Source organism: Mobula hypostoma, chromosome 21, assembly GCF_963921235.1.
Source record: "Mobula hypostoma chromosome 21, sMobHyp1.1, whole genome shotgun sequence".
NCBI classification, from domain to species: domain Eukaryota; kingdom Metazoa; phylum Chordata; class Chondrichthyes; order Myliobatiformes; family Myliobatidae; genus Mobula; species Mobula hypostoma.
Genome location: NC_086117.1, coordinates 29152355 through 29161942, shown reverse-complemented (window position 1 = coordinate 29161942; position 9588 = coordinate 29152355). Strand labels below are relative to the sequence as shown.

Sequence of the window (9588 nt, the reverse complement as noted above, 5' to 3'; positions counted from 1 at the left end):
TTAGTCTAACCCCAGTGGTTGGGAAGATGTTGGGAGTAAATTGTTAAAGATGTGGATTCGGGGTTCATGATAAAATAGGCCACGGTCAGCGTGGTTTCCTCAAGGGAAAATCTTGCCTGACAAATCTGTTGGATTTTCTTGAAGAAATAACAAGCAGGAGAATTGGTTGATGTTGTGCACTTGAATTTTCAGAAGGCCTTTGACAAGGTACCACACATGAGGCTGCTTAACAAGTTAAGAGCCCATGGTGTTACAGGAAAGTTTCTAACATGGATAAAGCAGTGGCTGATTGGCAGGAGGCAAAGAGTGGGAATAAATGGAGCCTTTTCTGGTAGGCTGCCAGTGACTCATGGTGTTCCACAGGGTTCTATGATGGGACCAATTCTTTTTACGTTATATGTTAATGATTTGGATGATAGAGTTGATGGCTGTGTTGCAGTTAGCAGACAATATAGAGATAGGTGGAGGAGGGGCAGGTAGTTTTGAAGAAATAGGGACGCTACAGAAGGACTTAGACAGATTATGAGAATGGGCAAAAAAGTAGCAGATGGAATACAGTTGGGAACTGTATGGTTATATACTTTGGTAGAAAAAATGAAATAGTTGACTATTTTCTAAATGCAGAGAAAATACAAAAATCTGAGATGCAAAGGGATTTAGGAGTCCTTGTGCAGGATTCCCTAAAGGTTAATTTACAGGTTGAGTCGGTGGTGAAGAAGGCAAATGCAATGTTAGTGTTCATTTCAAGAGGACGAGAATATAAAAGCAAGAATGTAATGTTGAGATTTTATAAAGCACTGGCGAGGCCTCACTTAGAGTATTGTATGCAGTTTTGGGCCCGTTGTCTTCGAAAAGGTGTGCTAAAACTGGAGAGGGTTCAAAAGAGGTTCACGAAAATGATTCCAGTATTAAACGGCTTGTCATATGAAGAATGTTTGATGGCTCTGGGTCTGTATTCACTGGAATTTGGAAGAATGAGGGGTGACCTAATTGAAACCTATCAAATGGTGAAAGGCCTTGATGGATGTGGAAAGGATGTTTCCTATAGTGGGAGTGTCGAAGACCAGAGGACACATTCTCAGGATAGAGTGTCCTTTTAGGACAGAGAAGAGGAGAAATTTCTTTAGCCAGAGGGCGGTGAACCTGTGGAACTTGTTGCCACAGGCAGCTGTGGAGGCCAAGTCTTTATGTATATTTAAGGCAGAGGTTGATAGATTTTTGACTGGTCAGGGCATGAAGGTATACTGTATAGGGGGAAGGCAGGAGATTGGGGCTAAGAGGAAAACTGGGTCAGCCATGATGAAATGGTGGAGCAGGCTCAATGGGCAAAATAGCCTAATTCTGCTCCTATATCTTATGGCCTTATAATATCAGCCAAGAGAAGCAACAACAGAGGACTACATGCAACCTAAGGTTCAGAGGCAGCATGCTATTGACACTGGCAGGCAATCCAGCAATGAATCAGATCAAAGAGTTCGACAGCCCAGCCACACCCTGTCATGAATGGTGGTGGGTACCAAAACAAAGAAATGATGGGGGCTCTGTAAACATCTCATCATAAATGATGGTAGAAATGAAGGTACCAGTTCAAAGACAACACTGAAGAATTCACTGAAGCAAAAAAAAATGCAGAAGCTAGTTACAGTATCTGAAACAAAAAAATGGAAAATTCAGAAACACTGCCTTTCAACCAATTCAATTCAGCCTATGTGATATCAAAAGCCAATAATATGAAATCCAACAACACGTCTTTGATGATATTTACTTGCACTCTTCTATAACTGCAAAGTAGATACAAGAAAATTGTCTCAGTCGATTCTGTTCATGAAAACCACTTCTATTCCTATATCTTTCATTTCCATCCACAGGAAGGGTAGGGTTCCCATTGTCCTAAACACTCACCCATTCTTGTTCATTGGATTTTCTTCAGTTATTTTTGCGACCTTCAATGGGATGCCATTGCCATATGCAACTCTCAGCTCCCATTAGCATTTCTGACTCTGTGAATCATGTTTCTGTTTCCACCAATACCTTACCATGTAACCGTAGGAAATGCAATACTCTTTTAATTGTTTCCTAACATCTGGACACATAAATACTCCTTCCAGATAAAGCTGTGCCCTGCATATGACACTTACAATGTGGTCTCTTTACATTGAAGGTCACTGATTAGGTTACAATTTTGAAGAACACCTCCATTCAGTATGCAAATATGGCTCTCTGGGTTTTCCATTGCTTCCCACTTTAATTTGCATCCTGATCTCTTTAATTTCCCCTCTGACACTGTTCCAACACCAACAATAAGAAGTATCTTATCTTTTGACTAGATACGTTACAGTTCTTAAGACTCAACAATGAATTCAACTATTTTAAATAACTAACCTCTACTTGTATCAGTTCTGATGAAGCATCAGCAACCGCAAATGTTAATGTTCTTCTTTCCTTGGATGCTGCCAAACCTGTTGAGTATTTTTAGAATTCTCTTTTATCTCAGATTTCCAATTCCAGCAGTTTCCTTATCTTACTTCCATTCTCATTCATCTTATCTAAATACATTCTCTACCAATAGATCAGCACCAATTAACAGCACTTCACCACCCTTTCATATTGGCATTAATAACATCTATATCATGTGCTCTCTCCTTGCCTCCATGTTCTGCTCCCTTCACTCATCATCACAACTTGGCATATTTCTTAGCTCTGATGATAGCTCATTTATTTGAAATGTTAACACTTTCTCCACAGATGCTGTCTTGAGAATTTTGTTTTTATTTTGTACCTCCATATTTGTAATTTTTACTTTTGTTTGCATTACTAGTTACTCTAGTAACAACTGCTTCATTGTCAGCTTCTCAATAACAATGGCTTTATTACAAATAAGCAAGAATAAAAAAGAGGTCTTATTCAAAAGCAGCAGGTACCTTGACCATTCTAACACTTTTCCCATTGAGTTTCCACTAAGCCACCTGAAGTACAGGATTATTTAGGCTCTAATATAGAACAAATGTGGCATGGAGACAAAAACAGAGACCAAAGAGTGAGCAAGTGAGCCAAAACAGAATGACAGAGGCGAAGACTGGGAGATGGAAGACCAAAGATTAAAATGCAGAGGCAGCAAATCAGAGGTGATCAGAAAAATGAGATAGTGGTGAGAGACAGAGAAATAAAGCAGTGTAAAGAGACATATAAAAATGAGTGGCAACACACACAAAATGCTGGAGGAAATCTGCAGGCCAGGCAGCATCTATGGAAAAAAGTACAGTTGATGTACAGTACAATAAAAGTACAGTACCCTTCGTCTCGGCCCAAAATGTTGACTCCAGGTTACTGTAGGAGGTGAGACAAGAGATTGCTGATCCTTTGGCAATTATGCTTGCAACCTCACCGGCCACAGGAGTAGTACCAGAAGATTGGAGAGTGGTAAATGTTATTTCTTTGTTAAGGTAATGGGGATAATCCAGTGAATTATAGACCAGTGAGTCTTGCGACAGTAGTGGGCAAACTATTGGAGAGAATTCTTAGAAGCAGGACTTATGAGCACTTAGAGAAGCATAGTTTGATTAGGGATAGTCAGCATGGCTTTGTGAGGGGCATGTCATGCCACACGAGCCTCCTTGAATTGCTTGATAAAGTGACAAAAGCATTCGATGTAGTGTATATCGATTTTATTAAGGGGTTTGGCAAGGATCTCCATGGTAGGCTCATTGAGAAATTCAGATCATCCAGAGAAACTTGGCTGCATAGATTCAGGATTTTTCCAGGGGTAAGTAGCTAATACAAGCAGGCATACTTTCAACGATGATTGGAGGAAAGAATCGGGGAGTGTCAGAGCTGGGTTTTTTTCACACAAAGAGTGATGGGTGAATGGAATACACTGTTAGCAGTGGTGGTAGAGGCAGATTCATTAAGGGCATTAAGAGATTCTTGATACCTGGATGAAAGCAAAATAAAGGGTGTTGTGGGAGTGGAAGGGTTACATTGATCTTGGTGTGGGTTAGAAGTTTGGAACAACATCATGGGCTAAAAGGCCTGCACTGTGCTGCAGTGTTCTATAATGCCCATGCTATATTTTCATTTTATTGAATAATCACCCTAACAGTGTCCATAATTAAGCTGATGGGGTATATACTTTATCAGCCCTTAATAACATAAACTCCAAAATATTTTTAAGATGAATAGGAGAATTAATTACTTCATGCAAATGCAGCAGTTGCCTACCAGCTCCAGTGACCTGGATTCAGTCCTGACTTATGGTACTGCTTGTGTGAAGTTTTCACATTCTCCGTGTGAATGTATGAGCGTCCCCCAACTATTTCGCCTCCCAGAGATATGTGGGTCAGTAGGTCAATTGACCACAGTAAGATGTCTGTAGTGTGTAGGTGAGGGACGAATCTGGGAGGTACTAGACATGGGAGAATAAATTGAGATTGGTGTTTTTTAGAGACCTAGATGAACTGAAGATCTATCAGCAACTGTGGGTGGGACGGTGCATCAGAACAGAGAGTGGAAAAAGGGCAGTTAGCCAGTATAAAGAGAGGGTGTGTGATGATAGGGGCAGAGCCGATTGCTGGCCCGGCGATGGCTGGTTGATGATGGGCGCCGACTCGATGGTCCGAAGGCCCCGTTTTCGAGCTGTACCGCTCTGTAAATCACAAAGGTGGCTCGTCACCATTGTCTCACCAGCCGCAGGCTTATTCTATGAACAAAGAAAAAGCAGGTATGGGGCTGGGGTTCCTGCACCGTGCCCCGACGAGAGCCCTCGACGCCTGGCGGTCGTTACAAGCCGTCTCCGCGGCGGCTTTCCGAGAAGAGGCTCGTGCCTATCACGTGGCTCCGGAGGCGGGAGACAGGACCCGCGGCATCAGCAACGCACGCGCACCGGCGCGATCGCACAGCAGGCGAGGCTGAACTTGGCGCAAGCGTACTACGGCCGGAGGCGGGCAAGTGGGTTGAGTGGGAGAGGCAGGGTACGCGGGTGTCAGGTATAAAAGGCTTGTCAAATGAACGGTGAGGACTATTCAAAGAGCTACGAGTGGAAGAGGTTCGGGGCATTTTGCACAGGGTCCCGCCACGCAGTGCCGCTGAATGGTGAAGGGGTCGGGTGCTTCGGGCAGCGAGAGCGACGCGGCCAGCCGAAGCCAAGCGTGTCTCTGGCAGCACAGGCGGTTGGGCACGGGTAGTGTGCGTGGCTCCGACCCGGCGCTGGCATTAGGGGGCTAGGCAGTGGCAGCGCGCAGTGACCGGGAGCGGGGGAGATCTGCTATCGGGAAAGAAGCTCAGGCACCGGGTGGGGATCGGAAACTGAGGGGGGACAGGGCATCGCCATCACTCAAGGATAGGGCACTGGGAGCTAGGGTCAGGCAGTGTCACCAGGGGTTGTGCTGTGGCAGCGCGCTGGTTTACAGTGTCATTTCGCTCTTGCTGATTTGGACATAAAGCTCGAATAAAGGTAGGTTTTACATTGCAATGCTATGTAAACTGAAACACTTTATGACCTGTAATATTATCTCTCCACAGACGCTTTGAATGATGAGAATTTGCAGCATTTTCTGTTTTACTTTGAATTCCTCTGTCTGTAACGCGTTGATTTGGGGATGTATTTAAGCATATGAAAGGAAAGGAATTCTCAAACATATATTTAAAAAAACATATTACACCTTTAGAAAGCAACAAAATATACAGAGATTCATTACGATAATGTTAATATTTAGTTAATTTTAAGTGTCTGGACAACTCCAGTTGTTAATGTGATTATTTGAGTAGGATTCAACACCCCTGGAAGCAATGTTATTAAAAGTTATTTTGGATAAGAGTCTTTGATTTAATTTATGGATCATTTTTATGATTTGTTTTCAGGATGTCTGAATTTAATAAATGGCAGGTGATTCCGTAGTGTTTAACCACCTGCTCCTGAGTGCCAATAAGTCGCAACTGTTCAGTACAGAAATGTGTGCTTGGTAGATTTATTCCATTAATACTCTAGTGCTGAGATGGAATAATGAAATCTGTTGATTATGAAACATCAGTATGGAACAGTTTGTAAAAATGTGTTAAATTTAATCCATTTGTACTGCAGGATACTTTCATAAAATCAACAGGAATGTTTATTAGTATGGAGCAAACAAGCTACTCTTTTGCATTGATACATTAGCACAGGGTTACTGTGGTAGAGGAAACCATATTAGAAGCATAGTCATCCTTTGTTTCTGGTATAGGTGGACTCCTGCCACAACAAATGCAAGAAAAATTGAATGAAATGGATGAAAACAGAAATGCTGTAATCATTAGGTCAGGCAGAACTAGGGAGAGAAAGAGGTAACTTTCGAAGTAGATAACTTTTGTTAGAACTTGGCAAAGAGAGTAGTTTTAAAAATGCAGATAAAGGCGGGGGAATAAGAGGCAATTCTGTAAAAGGTTGAAAAGATTAAATGACAGAAAGCGAAAGAGAATGGAAATGAAACAAAAGTTTGGCCAAGTTGTATGTAAGACAGAATTATCTGGAAAGAAAATACTGTGGATGTTTGAAATTGGAAATAAAAACAAAACATGCTGATATGCATCGATCTGAAATCTGAACTGAATGTTAAGTTGGAAAAGCCATCTGGCTGGAAAAACTAAATGCCTTCCCTTGAGGCTCATTGGAATAGTCGGCGAGGCCAAGGGCAGAAAGGTCTATGGAAGTGGAATGCAGAATTAAAGTTTCAAGAGAGCAGAAGCTCAGGATAGGTGTGTGGACTAAATAGATGTGGTTGGCAAAGTAGTCAGCTCTTCTGTGTTTGTGTTTGTTCTTCCCAATGTAAGATGAGAATACATAACAAATAGCAGATCAGTATATTGGGTAAAGATAAAACCCACTTTAGGTCCTGTAAAATCTTCAAAAAAATAACCCAAAGATGATAGAATCACTGAGCAAGTCAGACAGCTTCTGTAGAAGGTGAAACATTTGATATTTTCAAGATGCGACCCTGCATTAGAACTGAGAGATTAAAAACAAGTTTGCAGTAACAAAATGGGTGGGTGAGAAAAGAAAGTGAAATGCCACTGATAGTGTGAGACCAAATATGGCAGCTAAGTAGCTCTTAAGATCATTTTTTATGACTGTGTAACATGACAGTAAGATTATGGTACATGCCCTTCAAGCCAGACTATATATAAATGTAATAGTCCAAAATTATGGCAAGCAGAAATGGCCAGATCTAATATGCACAGAAAGAACTAGTGTGTTACCTAAAGTTGGAGAATTCACCCAGAGTGGGAGTGGGAATGGGATGGTGAACTAAAACTTTAAAGTGGCTGGCAGCTAGAAGCCTAGTGTCACGCTTGCCCTGCTGCATTGTGAATGCTAATTACAATACACTAGACTGAAAGAAATGTAAAGGACAAGTGCTGCATGTCATGTGGTTAACTAGAAAAGTGCCGTAACTTGGAGTGGTAGGGGACAGAATGGCAGACCAGGGATTCATAAAAGGTGTGAATCATTTGAAAATGCTGAAAGGTGTTCGCATCTGGTGATGGAATCTCATTGGAGCTGGAGGAAATTACAAAGAAAATTTAGGGTGGAAGGTAGGGATCAAGAGTTCCTGGTTTATTGAGGAGAGAGCAGATGTGTCAGAAATAGTTGAGATATGTTCAAAGGCAATCCACAGCTCAGGAAAGAAAAAGACAATTCAGAAGCACCTGTCCAGAATATCTTAGCACTAGAGCAATTGCAACAGACACAGAAAAGAAGAATGGAATAATCTTTACACTAATTGACATCTCCCTGTTGTCTGTACATTTTGAATAAGACAGAGTCAGAAGGTCATATTAGTTTCCTAAATACTTTTAAGTGGCCTCCCAATGTGTGCTGACAGCTGATTCCCATGACAGTGATGTCTATTCATACAGCTTTTCTTGTAACATCAGAATTGATTACTCTTTATAGGTTACATTTGAAAACAGTATGGAGACTGGTTCTTTTTTTATTAATGGTGACTCTGCTATAAATCTTGCGAATAGCTGCAAGATCCTGACAGTTCTAACTGTTACTGCAAACCACCTTTACCTTTCCACATGTCCCCTGACCTGGCTAAAGTCAGTACATTAAATTGAATGAATGAGACATTAGTTGCTATTTCACTGGAAAGTTTTTTTTTTAATTAGAATTTGTATTTCTGTAAAATACATAACATAACTGGGTACCAAAATCTTTTATTACTAAAATCCAAATAAACTGTAACAGTTTAGGGACAGTTAGGAAGTACCAATGTGAAGATGGAGTTGAAGCAAATAAAACCATGTATTTGTCTTGCATAAGGACCTTAAGACAAAAGAGCAGTATTAGGCCATTTGTTCCACTGAGTCTGCTCCATGATTCAATTATGGCTGATTCTTTATTTTACCCCTCCTCAACCCCATTCCCCAGCCTTCTCTCCGTTACCTTTGATGCCGTTTCCAATCAAGAACCTATCAATCTCTGCCTTAAATACACCCAATGGCCTGGCCTCCATAGCTGCCTGTGGTAACAAATTCCACAAACTCACCATCCTCTGGCTAAAGAAATTTCTCCACATGTCTGTTTTAAATGGATCCCCTCTATCCTGAGGCTGTGCCCTCTGGTCCTAGACACCCCCCACCATGGGAAACAACCTTTCCACATCTACTTTGTCTAGGCCTTTTAATATTAAAAAGGATTCAATGAGATTCCCATCTCCCCCATCCTAAATTCCAGCGAATACAGAGTTGCCAAACATTCCTCGTATGATAACCCTTTTATTGCCGGAATCATCCTTGTGAACCGCCTCTGGACCCTCTCCAATGCACATCTGCCAGCACATCTTTTCTTCAATGGGGAGTCCAAAACTGTTCACAGTTCTCAAGGTGCAGTCTCACCAGTGTGTTATAAAGCCTCAGCATTACATTCTTGCTCTTGTACTCAAGACCTCTTGAAATAAATGCTAACATTGCATTTGCCTTCCTCACCACAGACTCGGCCTGCAAGTTAACCTTTAGGGTGTTTGCACAATTACTCCCAAGTCCCTTTTCATCTCAGATTTTTGGATTTTCTCCCCATTTAGAAAATAGTCTGCACATTTTTTTTTCAAAGTGCATAAAATACTGATAACCACCATGCTGCTTGATTATTCGGATCATTCTAGTCTGAGAGTATCTTTTTTTAACATTTAGTATCAGGTGGGAACAAACTTAGGCTGAGGGAATGATCTAATCTTTGTAATGTTCTGATTATTAATAAATCCTCATCCAACTTGTTCAGTCAAATTGTCATAAATGTGTTGAGGGAAATTTTGAAAAGGGCATAAGCAATAAAATTGATAATACAGATTAAAAAACTGAGGGAAACATCAAATCAAACAATGCAATTATTCCTGATTTACACAACCATTGTCACAAAAGGCATCAGGGTATTGATGGACATTGTGTATAGGGAACAGCAAAGGAGAGACAGCGTGCCCAGAAAGGAACGGACAGCATGTTTCAGGCCGATAACCTTTCATCAGGTTATTACAATCAGAATCAGGTTTAATATCACCAGCATATATTGTGAAAGTTGTTAACTTTGCAGCAGCAGTACAATGCAATACATGGTAA

General features: G+C 41.2%; 1 protein-coding gene across 1 annotated transcript in view; it reads left to right on the top strand.

The window, feature by feature from the left end:
• The first annotated feature begins 5288 nt into the window (after positions 1–5288).
• The window catches only part of adamtsl2 (ADAMTS-like 2), an 88577-nt gene continuing 84277 nt past the window's right edge, over positions 5289–9588 (top strand). Inside the window, exon 1 of the mRNA XM_063073153.1 lies at positions 5289–5449. The gene's annotated coding sequence lies outside the window, so the exon portion shown is untranslated. The remainder of the gene's footprint in view (positions 5450–9588) is intronic.